This window comes from Drosophila takahashii, chromosome 3R, assembly GCF_030179915.1.
Source record: "Drosophila takahashii strain IR98-3 E-12201 chromosome 3R, DtakHiC1v2, whole genome shotgun sequence".
Lineage (NCBI taxonomy): Eukaryota > Metazoa > Arthropoda > Insecta > Diptera > Drosophilidae > Drosophila > Drosophila takahashii.
In genome coordinates, this window is record NC_091681.1 from 11,822,991 (window position 1) to 11,838,898 (window position 15,908).

Here is a 15,908-nt window from a genome sequence, read left to right on the forward strand (position 1 = left end):
ATTGGCTTATTGGGGTGAAGTGTGGCAGGGATAGTGGCGCTCATTATGCCGGTCGTGGCTCCATTCCATGCGCCCGAGCAGCTGCGACGTGCAAGCGATAAGCGAGAGCGTTAGCTCAATGTCATACGCTGCGTATACGTAATGGCCCGGGCATTCAGTCCCCCTCCCAAAACGCTTGGAAGCATTGTCCCTTAAAATGCAACACACGTTTTTGTGGCACTGCATTTATCGTACCCAACCCAATGGCAACACTTTACCCATAAATAATGCGCATAATCACATTTAAATAAGTAATTTAATTTGTGATTTTCACATATCGTTAAGTTCTTAAGCTCCATAATGAAAGCGAAACGATGGGAGCGATACGCTAATTATAGCTTATCATTAAATGCCATATTTAAGTGGCAACGAGGACGGGGGTTTACTACTCACGTTAATTGCCAGAAATCAGAGGTAATCATGGAAACTATTCAGAGAACCTGAAATATCAGATACGCTTGTCGAATTTACTATGGCAACGCAAATAGTTTCTATTTATACTGGTCAAACCCCTGCTATAAATAGACCCAGTCAAGCGGATTTATTTACCACGAGCATAACTTTTGTCATATCAGGTTTACTTTCTAAAATGTTTGGTACACTTGAGTTGCAATTTGGGACAACGTTTATTCAACTGTTTCCGTAGTGTAGCGGTTATCACGTGTGCTTCACACGCACAAGGTCCCCGGTTCGAACCCGGGCGGGAACAAATGGAATTTTTTTTGTGATTTTAAAATTGTATGTTTTTTAATCGTTTGGTTATATTTACCGCTTAATTTTTATATTCAAATATTTTAACTCTCAACTATAAAATCGCAAATAAGTTTTCAGAATATTAAATTAGATTTAACAAGATAAAAACATTTGCTTTGGTCATATTACAAGAAAAAAAGGGGAAAAATTTTTTTCTATTTTGGCATAATTTATTTATTTTTAAAAAAGACTATCCAAAAATTAATATTAATAAAGAATAGTTCAAAAAACTTTATTAATGTGGGGATTTTTAACTTACTGATTGAGTATTAATGTTTAATTATTGTTTTTGTTTCTTGATATAATTTATTCTGGCATTTTATAGTTGGTCTCGTGCAATTCATTTTGGTTGTTAAATAATTCCTTCCCTAAGCGGACACACCCCCACCCCACATCAATTTTATTTTTGACTTTCTTTTTAGATTTTTTTTCACTTTACGTACATTTTTATTTATTTTTTATTTAAACAAGCTAAAAATAATAAAGTCGAATTGTAAAATCGCACCAAATATTTTCTTTTTTAATTACATTATACATTTTTGGGATTCCAGGCTGCTATTCAGATTTGGTGTAATTTAAAGGTATTCTAAGTACAGTATTATACATTTTTGGGATTCCAGGCTGCTATTCAGATTTGGTGTAATTTAAAGGTATTCTAAGTACAGTATTTATAAAAATTAAATAGCTAACATGGAACACTGACATAAAACAACAAGGATAAAAAATGTGGATGAAAGTCCAATATTTTTTATATTTACTTGAGATCATGAAAATCAAATCACAACTTTATTGTTAGGCACTAACAAGCTCTTAATTAGTTTAATAATAAATTAAATAATAATAAAGTTACTAGAAATATTATTTCCAACCTATATGCAGGATTCGGCAAAACAAACTATTTATTTTTATAAGATTGGGGACCATAAAAATGATATATTAATACAAATTTGAAAACAGAAATGTTTGCAAAACGGCACAGAACATGTTTTTTTAACAATAAGATCGCTCACAATATCATATATTTTGCCTAATCTAAAAATAAATGCAATAGAGAACTCCTTTTGCCTTGAACGTATTTCCATGCAGCGTACATTACCAAATCGAACACGGGTTCAAACCCAGCCGAGGGCGGATCAAAATATAAATTTATTAATATGTTTTTTATTTTTATTTTTTCGTATTCCCCTTGAATTTTTTAGTCGAAAACAATTTAAATTATAAGCTTATCGTTTATATTTAAGATTTTACAGGCCTTTGACATTGCCTTCATTCGCATACTTGCCTTGCGCAAGCAAACGCAAAAACCCACCCCGATTTTCCTGTTTGTTGCTAGCTGGTTGCATGACTGGCTGCTTGTAATTCCCAAGTGCTTATTCGGAAATGCTGTGCTATAAATACGCCCAATGTTGTAACGTACTTCGGAAGTGTATTCTGTGATTGTTCTGTACATCGATCGATATTCAGGTAACTGCATCTGCTTATCAGATCTGTTCAGAGCCGACCCTCCGTCACACCTTTGTGTTTCCCAGTAATTCTGCCTGGCGTTGCCGTGGCTACCTGGTCCGGATCGGCTTTCCGCTGCCTTCCGCCGGACAACGACGGGTTATCCGGCGGTCGACGCACGGTCACGCACCCCCGATCCGTCGCCCCCTCCACCCCGCGGATTTCGGTCTCGACCGGGAGCCGTATTGGGCGGGGACGGGCGGCGGTCCGGTGCTGAAGCCGGCGACAGTTGCCCGAGTCAGCCACTTTCAAAATTTGTTGGTTAAGTAACTTAGTAGCTTAGCTTCGGATTTTCGTAACAAAATTTGCTGTTCAGAACACTTCCATGTACGCGGCATTGCCGAGCAATTTGCCCATTCTTTTGCTTTTGAAAATTTCTATTTACTTAACCACTTTTAACTACCGCTGAAAAATAATGTTTTTTTATTGTAGGTATCAAACTTAGTAAAATGAATGTGCAGTAACATTGCTAATTGATAAATTAAATGCACAACAATGTTTCACTTCCCGTATATTATTATAAATGCATTTTCAGTCCAACAGAAACAAACGGATTTCTTGAAATGGGAAAATAAAACAATAAAAATATTTCAAGAAATAATAAATATATCAAGTACACAAAATATTTAACATCTACATTAAATAAAAAGTTTACTATTGTTTTAAGGTTTTTTTTGATTTTAATAGAAATATTGTAATTAAAGTTGAATAAATCATTGCCATAATACACAGCCGAGCCGCATATTTTGTTTCCAAATTCTTAATATGCGACTAACTAATTTGGATAATTGTGGTGGTAATGGTGAATTTATTTTGAGATACAAGAAATAACGCAAGCAGTGCTCAAAAGAAGCAAGCAGTAAAAAAGCAGTTGATAAAAGTTGTGATAAAAAACAAGGTATACTTTTAGGCATTGCTCAGTATTAAATTAATTAAAATTACTCAGCTCTTTGCTTATCAACTCCCCTGTAATTCCCCTACTTCACCGTAACCCCATCTTGCTATCCACCCCCTCGACCTTTCCTCAAATTTGTAGTGCCCTCGTGGTGCACCAGAAACAACATTAATTCACATTTATTTACTGTATCAGCTGGCTGCTATTGGCCAGCAACTTTTGCGCACTTTGCATTTTTATTGCACAACATCCGGTAACAAGGACTTTTTGCAGCATTCAACTGTGAGAGATTCCGGCGGACGGCAACCCCAAGTCAGCCCCAAAGAGCCATTACCACAATGCCGGCGATGCGATGCTGCAATTACAAACAGTTGTTCAACTGCTTGACTTAAAATGCAGCGGGGCCAGTGGCTTGAATGCGAGGCTCCCCCGGCTCTCAGTTCGAGTATCTGTATCTGATGCCGTCGTTTGCGGTTTACGGATTAAAGCGCGTACATCCGTGGCAGCGCTGAAAGGCCGGATGATGAGCCGCGCATGCGTCCCCGAAATCCCGGGGAGGCCGGTCCCGCAGCCCTTAACCCATAACCCATGGCCCATAACCCGTAATCCGCAGCCCGGACGGAGATGGAGATTCTGGAGCAGGAGCACGAGCAGGATCACGGACCACGGGGTCGGCGCTAGCGGTGGTCAATGGCGTCCGGTGTCATTGCGCTTCCGTTTGAGTTGGCAATTTATACAATTTTCGCTGGCGCTGCTTGTAAAATGGAAAATGGCAAATGGAAAACTTTGCCACCGCCACCGCACATTTACTTACTATGCGGCTCGGAGCTCGCACTTTTGTCCGGCCTCTCTCGTTTGGCAACGTTAAATTGAATTATAATTTCAGCCCGTCCCGCAGTCGCGTTTTAACTTTTCCGTGCTGCGTCCAGTTCCCGTTCATTTGGCATTTTTTAATTCGCATTTTTAACGCACCGACCGCCCCAGTTTTCCCCCTTGGAAAAACATTCTTTATAGCGCAAATGTACACCGAGAAAAAAAACCGTTCTCAACGTTCTTGATTTCAGTATTTCCGTGCTCAAAAGTGAGCCAAGAACGGTTTTACTACAATCAAGAACGAGTGTTCTTGATTTGAGACTACTTTTTTGAAAATAAGTATTCTTGATTTCAGTATAAGTCTTCTTGGATTCAAGAAGAAAAATTCTTGGATTCAAGCATAGGCGTTCTTGGTTTCAAGAATAGGCGTTCTTGGTTCCAAGAGTAAATCGTTCTCGGGCTTAAGAATTTCTCTCTTACCAAGAAGAACGTATTCTTGGTTTCAAGAAGAAACATTCTTGGATTCAAGCATAGGCGTTCTTGATTTCAAGAATAGGCGTTCTCGATTTCAAGAATGTTTCACTCTTGATCCCAAAAGGAATTTTTTTAGAAAAATTAAAAATGTATATATCCACTTTCGTTATATTTTATTCATTTTTTATTTATTATTATAATTATTACATAATTACAAATTACTTATAGTCTTATCATTATTAAGTAATTATGAATGTATGGGTGCGGTACACAATTCTAAAAGATTATTTATAATAAAATTCCTTTTGCATTTTTAATTTTTTACGATCTTAAATGGTTATTATATTCCTAAATTTATATTTTTCTCACAAAAGATGGAATCCTCTAGGAGATTAGATTCCTATCGGCGATGGTTGCTTTTTGGATGGTTGCTTCTCTTCCTGCGTACGTCCAAACTGCAAAGATTTATAGATAAATTAAATAACAATAAATAATACAAGTTTAATTATATATGTACATACTTGCGTAATTCGCCAAGCGAACAGCTTCTCTCCTTGTCAATGAACTCCAGGCATTCATAATTCACTCCAGCGCCTAAAAATATAGTTAAAGTAATTTTTCATATTATTTTTTAAAACAGAACCTTTTAAAATTCAATAAAAGAAAATGCACACATGTACATAAAAACTTAGCACGTGCACATCTGCACACATGTGTATATGTATACATATGCATTCATAACCGTGTAAGTACATACATATTCTAAGAAATTCACTTCCACAAGCATCGACATAAGCACACATATGTATATATTAGCTTATTATCACTATTATTGTTATTATTTTACCACTAATGTTATTATTTAATACTTACGTTCGAGGAATGGCAGCGCATTCAAAAGATCTCGTTCTTCTAGAAGGTTTTTTAAACATATGTCGTCAGCGTCTATCATACTGGCTTCTCTACTTCACTTACTCCGCTTCACTGGCCGAAAAAAAAAACGAGCATTTGACGAGAGCCGAAGTGAACTTCGGTAGCTTGCCGAAAAATTCCAGAGAGAATGTCTCTCTCATTTTTAATCTCTCTCATTTTTTTTCATCTCTGAGTCGAAGTTGAGAACGATTTCAAGAATGCTTGGGGACGATTTCAATAGTGTTCATGCTTGATAAACGAAATCGAGAATGATGTATTCTCAAAAAGCCAGATCAAAAATGCTTTTATTCTTGATTTCAAGAACGTTTGTGCTAAAAAAAGTGAGAAGACAAAATACTGACATCAAGAAGATTCGTTCTTGGTTTTTTCGTTCTCAAGTTTTCTCAGTGTATGCATTTTCCACGGCCTTTCATGTTTGTATGAATTTTTACGCCAAATTGGTAACTCGCCTGCGTATACATATATTTATGCCCATGTGAATATATACACATCTACGGGGACTTTGCTCTTTTTATAAGCAGCATGCACAGCCTTTAATTAAAAGTCAAAAGTTCAGCAATTGATATCGTAATTAATTTATGAGCGACCCGTTTTATTTATCCTTTGCTGTTGACGGAGCTTCGGCCCCCAAGTTGCTCCAATCTGTATTTATGGGTCAACAAACACAGCGGTCGGAGAAGTGTATAAAATGCTCTTTATGAAACACAAGAAAATCAGGAATCGTTCGGCCTTTTGAGTGTCCAAATCAAAGCGACTTTTATGTCAACGTTAATCACATTAATAATGCTAAAGTTTATACAGTGGATGGCCATTAAGACGATTCCCAGCTGCACAGGGGGAAAATATACAAGCGTTCATCAATTCCATAATGGCGTCTATTAACACAAAATCGTCTTGATAGATACTTAATATATTACAATTTCAAGATATTTTTATACGAAATCCATTGAAAACGGGAGAAACCAAATTTCTTTTAGAATTTAAACCTTTTTAAAATGCTCTACACAATATTCTAAAAAATAAATAAAATAAATTTTAAGTTCCAGGGCTTTCAGCCTTACAAAAATAAAAACTTAGCTTGGCTTACTTTTCGCAGTGCTTTCGCCAATAAAGTCTGTCATCAGGAAATCAAAGAGAAAGCGCGGGCATAATGTACTGAAAGCGAACCATTTGGAGGAAAACTCACAAATAATCAAAATAATGCAGGCCACACAGCAATGATCGGAGCGGAGAGTCGGAGTAAATGACAATAATGACACAATAAAAGGGTCTGTGGAAATGGCCGGCCAACTGATGGCAACTAGCAGACAGAAGCTGCCATTGCCACTGAGCCGAGCAGCATGACAATAAAATGAACGTTAATAACGATAAGATAAGAGCAGCTCAGACGCACATTTACGGGCTGGTGGCGGGGGCAAATGTTAAAACAATAACCGGCTAAATGTTGTCGACGAGGGGAGAGCGTGACCAAAGACTCGGAATTTGTCCGCCACTAAGCTGTGAAGATGAAGACGTCCCTCCGAAAATGAGTGTCAACAGCAATGTTCTGCTCTCCGCGTACTAAAAGATTTTCCGGAGGAGCGTCGGCGACAACAGCGCTTTCCCCCAAAAACGACATTAAATTCGGTTTAGGGGTTGGGCATTGGTGAAATATATCTATTTGAATTGTGACTGTCATGTCGAGCCATGTACAGGGGATTTAATAAATTAATGATAATAACTCTAATAACGACTTGATAAAGATGATGAAGAAATATCGCATTTATTGTTGCCGGGCTTATACAAGTCCTTTAAAGTTTTAGCAGTAAAACCGGGATTTTAAAAATTAATGATAATGAGAGGAGTAAGAGATGTACAAAATGGTTAAATACACTCTTTATCGTAAACATTTTTATTAGCAAGGATTTCATAAATGAATGTTCATTATTATAGTCATGGATAAATTCTAGATTAACTCAAGTAATAAGCTAGCTTACATTCTGATATAGTTCTTAATAACTTCACTTAAATGTATAAAATTAAAAAAATAAATATTTAGACTAACTCTTTAACCTTTCAGTCATTTCCTAAGACCAATCCAAGGATATTCCTAAATACCGTTTGACAAATCGAAAAGTTTTCGTTTTTGGCCAAACTCTCACAGTGCAAACCGTAAGTACGCTCAAATGATTCCAATTCGGTTCTTGGCCCGAAACTTTGTGGGGCTTAAAGTTTATGACGCAGGTGTTTGCTTTGGATTAGAGCAGCCGGCAAAAACAGGGTACAGGATACAAAAAAATAAAAGACCACGAGGAGATGGGCTTACCTGGCGTATGAGCAACTTCTCTGGCCCTGAAGTGTGAGTGCTACATGCTACAACAACATTCCGGTGACCGAGGAAACCTCAGGATTCATTTTCCAGCTTTTCAGCACAGCTGACCACAACAAACAGCCTACAATCTCCCACTCGGACAGACACAGGCAGACGAGTGTGATGGTGTGGTTGGTGCGTGTGTTTGTGGATCGCCCCAACTCACACCCACGAGCACATTTAAAACGTTGACAAAACTATGGCACAAACATGGAAATTGTTTTTAAATTGACGATGAAAGGCAAAGCCATGTGTGAACACCTCACGCAATAAATGCGTGATTTCTGCTCTTTTTGCATTTTTTGGATTAAGGATAGTATCACATTACAGTGATTTGTATGCCCTAACTATGTATTTATGGTGTTTTGTGGTGGTGTGTTTATAACCTACATATATTTACTTTTGACAAATAAAGACAAAAGTTTCGCCCTTAAGTGATTTGAATGCAAGTGAATAATTTTTCACACACAATTTGTTTATCTCAGCAGCGACTTAAGCCATTTTGTGGTCTGCTCGCCCATGGTTGCCATAATTAAATTATACTTTTTATTTTAATTTTAAGAAGCAGGCGGTTCAAATTATTTATGAGCTCCAGTGGCTGGCGTAATATTTTTCATTCGATGTTTTTGTAGATTTATTTATGACTTTGCGGGTTCGTGTTAATATTTTTACGAAATAATGTAATTAATAAACGATAGGCACCGTCATTGGGGTAGTATTAATTATATCGGATTAAAAATACATTAAAAAGCATAACAAATGCGTGGGAAATAAAAAATATCAGCAAGGTGCATAACCCAATAATTATATCCGCAAAGCGTAAGGAGCACAAAAACAGCAACCAACCTTCCCACTTTATCTCTTTATCCTTCGATTCGATATCAACACAAACCATTGCCGGCTTAATCTGCCTTATTAATAACAGTTTATGCAAATTTAAATGTACGCTTACCCTTAAATCAATAACCGGCCGGACTCTTTTAAGTATTAAAAATAAAAACGTCGCATTTGTTGTGCTTAATTAACAGCGACAGACGAATGGCCCGTCGCACTATTCATTACAATTAATCGTTTGCATAAAGTGGTTAAGTAAAATCGGATAATACCCTCTGATTAAACGAACTTTCAGCTAATTATACTCGGGACGTCGTTAAATAAATTTTATGCCAGCCTTGGCAATTCTCCGGCAGAATTTAATGAGGTTCACTTGAGTCAGACTTTTTTCAAAACAGCAATTGCATTAACATTTTTCAAAGTTTTCATTCTCAATGCGTTCGCTGTAGTTTTTGTAATTTTTCAACTGATTGGAGAAATGCGAAAGAAATGAATGCATAAAAATGCTCTTATTGACAGTTTCTGCGAGAGTTTTTCCGCTCGGTTGTTGCAGCTACTCGAGCAATGAATACCAAAAGCAAAGTGTCTGCATTTGACAGACGAAAACAATGGCTCGAGGGGGAGGACGTGGAGATGCAATTGGCAGTCGGCAGCAGGGAGTCAAAGGCGAAAAATATCCTTTTAATTCCATTGAGTGGCGCAACTGGGAAAGGGGGAGGCCAAACTGGGCGTGGTAGTTAAGGGCTGGCTCATAATCGATTCCATTATTTTTGCAAGCGTAGTCAAACTTTTTAATTACACTTTGTTACTGCATTTGCAACTTTCCGAAAGGTGTTATTTCTTGTCCCCGAACCCGCACACCCGCACATTGGGCAAACACTCCTGGGCGAATTTTGTGACAGGAAGGGTTCCTCGTCAATTAGTTGTGATCAGAATTGCATATAAGACACAAATTACAAAGAAACTTTGAAATTTTTTCATGATGTTTATACATACAGCTTATATTTACCGTACGAAATATAAATGAAATTTTTTTAAAGATTTTAAATTAGTTAAAATTAGATCCATGTAATTCGTAAATCAATCCAAATATCTTGGTAAATTTTACAAAATTATTATTATATACTTATTCAATTAATTTATCAGTATCAAACTATTTTAAACAATCATTGGAAAGGCACCTTTCGATAAGAACTAAAATACTCTTCCTTACTGTGCAGCTCCAGAATTTGTTGGCAAAGTCTATAATAACAAAATGAAATTTATGCATCCATCGTTGCGATTTTGCCTCCATCTCTCACCATCTCTCTCCATCTCGAGCGCCTGACACAAGTTTGTGCAACACTTAAACTTTAATTGTGCAAAGTTTTTGACCATGTCGTGTGAATGTCCTGTGCATTGTGGCGCCCTGTGTGCGTGTCTTTGTGGGTATGTGTTGATAGATGGCATGGAGAATTTCGCAAATGGGGTCAGTCTACGTCTGGGATACCAAATGCATAAGGGATTACCACTCACACACGCACAGGCTCACACACTCACAAGCTCAACCGAAGCAGATTGCAAGACATCTGAAAAATGACTGGAACTCGAATACAGAGGAAAATAAATATTTCAAATTTCTGAATTATCAAAATTAGATTTATGTTTTTAAGAAAAATTATTTAATCTATTTTTGACTATTAACTTTTATAGTAAAATAAATCTCCTCCAAAATATAATATTTTATGAAAATGTGACCGATGTCACTACCCAATTATGCAGATTTTCCCCTGTGCAGCTGTACTCGTGTGTGTGTAAGCCGTTTGATGTCTGTTTGCCAAATGGTTTAGCACACTCATTGGGTTCTGACCACAAATTCAATTTGCCTGATAAGACAGTAAAGAGCCAGAGCACACAAAAATGAAACGAAACAAAAGTTGGCCCACAAAGGAAAGCGAAATAAAAAGGAGGTATAGAGCACATATGCGTGCGAAATTGGCAAAGGTCAATTACCATAATATTGCCGAAAGATATATACTTGCGTTAAATTCTGGATTTCTCAATCTATCGCTCGAATTTATGCTCGCTTGAACTGGCTTGAACTCGAATATCCCAAAACTAAATAATGAGATGCAAATATTTTAATGGCACATCCACACCCACACAGACGCATGTGTGCCAACCCGTAACACAGACACGACCATCCTTTAGCCGTAACTTCATTTATTTTGAAAAGCTTTCCTTTGGGCAATTTGGCTGCCTGTGGGGCAGCGCAGCTCCCATGGCAACCGGAAAACGGACAGCCTGCAGGGAAGCTGTCGTCGTTGGCCCCCAAGTGAGAAATATTGTTTTAGTTTATCATGACAGGACTTTTACAAGTTTAAACTGCTCATACATTAATTAAAAACTTAATAAAACACATAGCACAAAAAAGGGAACCTGTGCGAAAACTAAAACTAAACAGATGTAGGTATGTTATGTAGACGAATGTTTAACATGTGTAGCACTATTAATTGCTTTTCCCGCTTTCCCCTGCTCCTATTTTATGTTTAAAGCGGACCCCCTCCCCTCGGCTTTAACTGTGCTTAGTGTGTGGAGAGGGGGGAAAGGGAGCAAATTGCAGCACACTTTCGAGGACCTTCCTAATTGCACAGCAATGTTGTTGACACATTTGACCAGCCAGTAAACAAGGAGAATGTCAGCACGGACTGCGCTTCAGAGTGCTGACCCAGCTGCAAAAGAATACCAAACGAAATTTGCTTACGGTCGGTTTTTTCCTGCCAAAGAACAGTGACATGGTAAAACTCGAGAGGATATGGGATTTAGAGAGGATGTCGAAATGCTGCCAACTCTGAGAACTTTTTAATTCAGGCGCAGGGCGGTCGAAGCATACGCTCAAAATTTTACAAAGCCAATTAAGTCAAGTCGGTATTTAGTGCAAATTAAATCCAATACTACTTAGCTCCTTATTAAAAATGTGTATTTATCCTAAAGATAGCCATAATATGAAAATAAATAATAAAGTACAGGAAAATGTTTTCGTTCATTTATAAACATAAATCCAACAATACTTTTACTCGTAGTATAAAATTATAAAAATATTTGAATCAATTTAATGCACTAAAATTGGTGTACTTGCTTCATCCTTTTTTAATTTCTTACTAAATACTGCCACTAGTGAGTTTTTTAATAAAGTTCACGTACTGTAAGATAATCAGACCAAGGAAAGACCAATTATTCACATTTTAATTTCAGGATCCAGTAGAGTTCGATAAGATGCCTTCGAGCTTAATTTTCCCCAGATGGCTCACACTCGAAAATACACCCACATACGCAGTGATTGCGAGACGCACAAACATTTTGCAATATAAAGGCTCCAATTTGTTGCTTGCTTGTGCAATTTTAACCATTTCGTATATTTCTTAGCTGCTCTGTTTTTCCTTTTTTTCTCATTTGCTGTCTTGTTATATTATTTTTGATGAATTACTTTGCCTGTGCCAGCACTTTGCATAGAAATCGTTGAAAAGGGGTTTCCTCTTGCCGCCTTCCGTCTTGATTTATTACTCCGCCCAGGAGCGGAAAGGGGGAGCTTCAGAATCCTCACATGCGTGAGCGTTTTCAAGTTATTGTTTTTAAATTCATGCATAATACGACATCTGTGAGTTATGAGCCTGTGTGCCGCCTTAAGCCCAAGGGTCAATAAACCCTCGAAACGGAAGTGGAATTTCACCCAAGTCCGCATGTCTAGATCGCGATAACTTCTTTGACAAATCTTCTAATTTGTCATCTTGTCATATCTGATCAGATCTGTACGCTGCTGCACTTGACATTCAGATTTGGAAAGAGTCTGGTAACTGCAGTTTTCCGTACGAAATTGTGTGCTTCCTGGCCTGGTCCTCCACTTGTTGGTGTTAGTGCCTGTCAAGCGCCCGACTTCCGCTCCCACAGACTTATATGAAAATACAGTTGCTGTCAAAATAATAGTCTCAGAGTTATATTTTAAAATTAAATCACTCTCAATCCATATTGTGGTTTAAATAATGATTAAATCAAATAATTTCCTAAAATATAATCATTGATATTAATAATACAAAATTACTTTTTCGGCAATATAATTGGAAATAAAACAACCATGCACTTTAATCAGCAATCACAGCAATCAACCAATCACTTTAAAAATAATTTAAATTTTATTTCACATTCCATATTTTTGGTGATATTTAGGTGAGCATAAATGTATAAAAGCAAGACCTGCCTGTCTTTGGCCCACAGTTGGTTACATTTTTATTTCAAATTGGTCATTTCCGATCATTTCTGCAATTTTCATTTGTCGCCCGACTGGTCCAAGGAGTGTCTGCCTGCTAGGAGTCCTGTGGCTGCCAGGACATGTGTCCTCCATCATGCAGTCTGACTTGAAAACTTGTTTCCGTTTGACATTTTCTGAATATTTTTCATATTTATATGTATGCAGGCGAGAGAGTTAGCGAGCGCTACTCCCGGAGTTTTCCTTCTAAACAAAAGCCATTTTCCGGCACTTGAATTTCGCCCGGCTTTCCTTTTAACGAGCTGCCATTCCCCCTGCCCTTTTGCCGCCATATCTCCGTGTATATATCTACATCCAAGACACATATGAAAGTTTATATGGCCCTTACACACTCACACTGGCGCTGTTTAATTTGCATTTTTATCGATTCGGAAAGGAGCTTAGCTTTGTCTTCGCCATATTCACTTGATTCACATAAAATACCCATAAAAATGTCAACGCATAAGCAGCCAACTCAAACCCGAAAACCAAAACAGCTTGGATCTTTCCACTAAGCCACACTTTTAAAGTGTAAAATTCTGTTATGGGAGGCCTTCCCTCTTGGCACTTTGTTATTGGGGGTTTTAAAAAAAAATCAATTTTATTAGCAAAAATGAATTCCACACTCGGCTGGTGGGCTTATGTGAAAATAAATCCAAGAAATTGCTATTCCCAATAGAATTGTTTGTGACTCAAACTATTACGTTTTTGGTAAAATGTTTTTTTTCAGATGCTTAAAAATAAAATGATCTCTTTTAATATAAAAGCAACATGAAGACCATTTGAAACCTTATTTTAGCCAAAACTAAATGAATTATGAGCACAATCTTGCATCATTGAGTTTAACTTTATTAGCCATAATAAATCCTTACTCAGAATAAATCCTGGGATTGCATTAGCCAAAATATATTCATAGGTTTCAGGCAACTTAAAAATTAATTTAATTTAAGCTGGGCAAATATTCGGAAGGCAATATTTCGATTGGAATGGCACGACTCCACTATAAATATTGACAAATGCAAGTACCAAACAAATAATGGCTGCTGTCTGTTTCTTATTTATGCCGGCCACAAAATTCATTAAGCCACAGTACAAAAGAGCCCGGCTATAACAAACAGCAACTGGTGAGGCGGTGTGTGGATAAAAAAGGGGCAAGGAAAAAGGGCAAGGGCACAGACAATATAGGCAAACAATGAATTCAACGGCATGCATATTTAATTGCTTATTGGAATTGCATGCAAAACAATCATAAACTTGTAGATTTCAATTAAATACCCCAACCAGTGTGGTGACAAGTCCGAAGGGTAGTGCGTTTAAATAGCAAAAATAAACATTTGCATAAGCCCCCGCTTCTTTTCAGCTGGCCTGTGTTGTTTGTGATGCTGAGTAACTGGCTTATTGGTGAATCACATTACGCATACGCCCCATTCGCCATGCACTCTAAGGGCTGCAGAAGCCAAAGCAAAGCCTAAGCCGGGCTAATAGCTTTAAATAAATAAAAAAACACCATACAATAAAATAAAGCAGAATAAAACCAAGGAGGGCAGGAAGTTCCACAGATAATGCTGGCCAATATGCAGTACATAATACGCAGGACAAATAGCAGAGGGCACACAGCTCCGGCTTTCAGTGCATATGCCAAAGGCTTGGGCAAATCCACTTCCGGCTAAAATGCATTTAAAGCAATTAGCAATTGTGTGCGCTACAAATGGCATTATGACGACATCCAAGTTGGGGGAAGCTGCCAAAGACAACTGGCAACAACTGCAGGCAGTTAGATACGAGCTTTTCCCATGGGTATATGAACATCTTCCAGTCGTAAACTACAACCCAAGAAACTTTCTGCAGGTCAAGGGAGTTAATTCCGAATAAATGTTTAAAGGTTATTTAATATATTTCAGTAGATGCATACTGAGAAACAAAGTCAAGCCTCTTTGGAAAATTGTAATAGTTATAAAATATGATTCTCAATATAGAAGAAGATAGTGTTGAATTAAAGAATAGTTAAAATTAATTGGATAATGTGTAGGTATCATAAATATAATATAATAATAATATAACTAAATAGGACATTTTAAATATAATACAAATTTACGAAAAAAAAGACTTAGAAAACAAAGAGCCCTTTGGAGTTGGCATGAACCGCGGAATTAAAAATTTATAACTGTTAAAAGTGGTTTATATATACAAAATAAATCATAATATTTAAATTCAATACGAATTAAAAACTTAAAAAACTAACTTAAAAATTTACAGAATAATATTCATTTATTCATAATTTAATATACAATATACAATTTATTATACAAAACAATGGAATTCCAATCTCCATTCACCAGTGTATCTAAACTAAATCTGTTAATTATATCTGTAATCTATCTTGACCTACTGCAAAATCCATTCCATTCCCATTTGCTGACCACAATGTTGACTGGGTTTGGTTTCGTTTCAGCTGCTTTTTGGCAGAGACATGCTGCCAACAATCGCAATACAAATAATAACAATTCCCAAACCGACAAACTTGGGAATACAAAATAAATATGTGCAGGGGAAAACAAAAGCATGAGCAGAAACACTCTCTCACTCAAAAAATGCCAAGCAGCATCAATGTCATTGCTTACATTTGTCGCAGGACACTGCCGGCCAAAAGTCCTGGCACACCCACAGCAGCTGGAAAAGTTTTCGGGGAAAGGTGGAAATCGCAGGCAATTATAATAAGCAAGGAAAACCGGCAGGCAGCCATATCAGGAACTTGTTGTTGCACTCAGACAAAAACACAAAGATGAACACTATAAAAAATGTTTTGGGCTTAGTGTAAAGAATATGATATTAGTTAAATCAGAACTGTCTTGGAAAAAGTCATATTTTTTAGCAAATCGCGCCAGAAATTTTAAAATTCAAATACTAGTTTGAAAAAATTAAATAAAACCAAGAGAATAGATAAATACAACTAAATATTTTTTTTACCTCTAGAATATTGTTACATAATGAAAAGTAAAATTTTAATATTTGATTAGAATACGTAAGCTCCT

General features: G+C 37.0%; 1 non-coding gene across 1 annotated transcript; it reads left to right on the forward strand.

Moving 5' to 3' along the window:
* The first annotated feature begins 675 nt into the window (after positions 1-675).
* On the forward strand, positions 676-748 carry TRNAV-CAC (transfer RNA valine (anticodon CAC)). The gene has a single exon. It is a non-coding gene; the product is annotated as a tRNA-Val (tRNA).
* Positions 749-15,908: the final 15,160 nt, after the last annotated feature.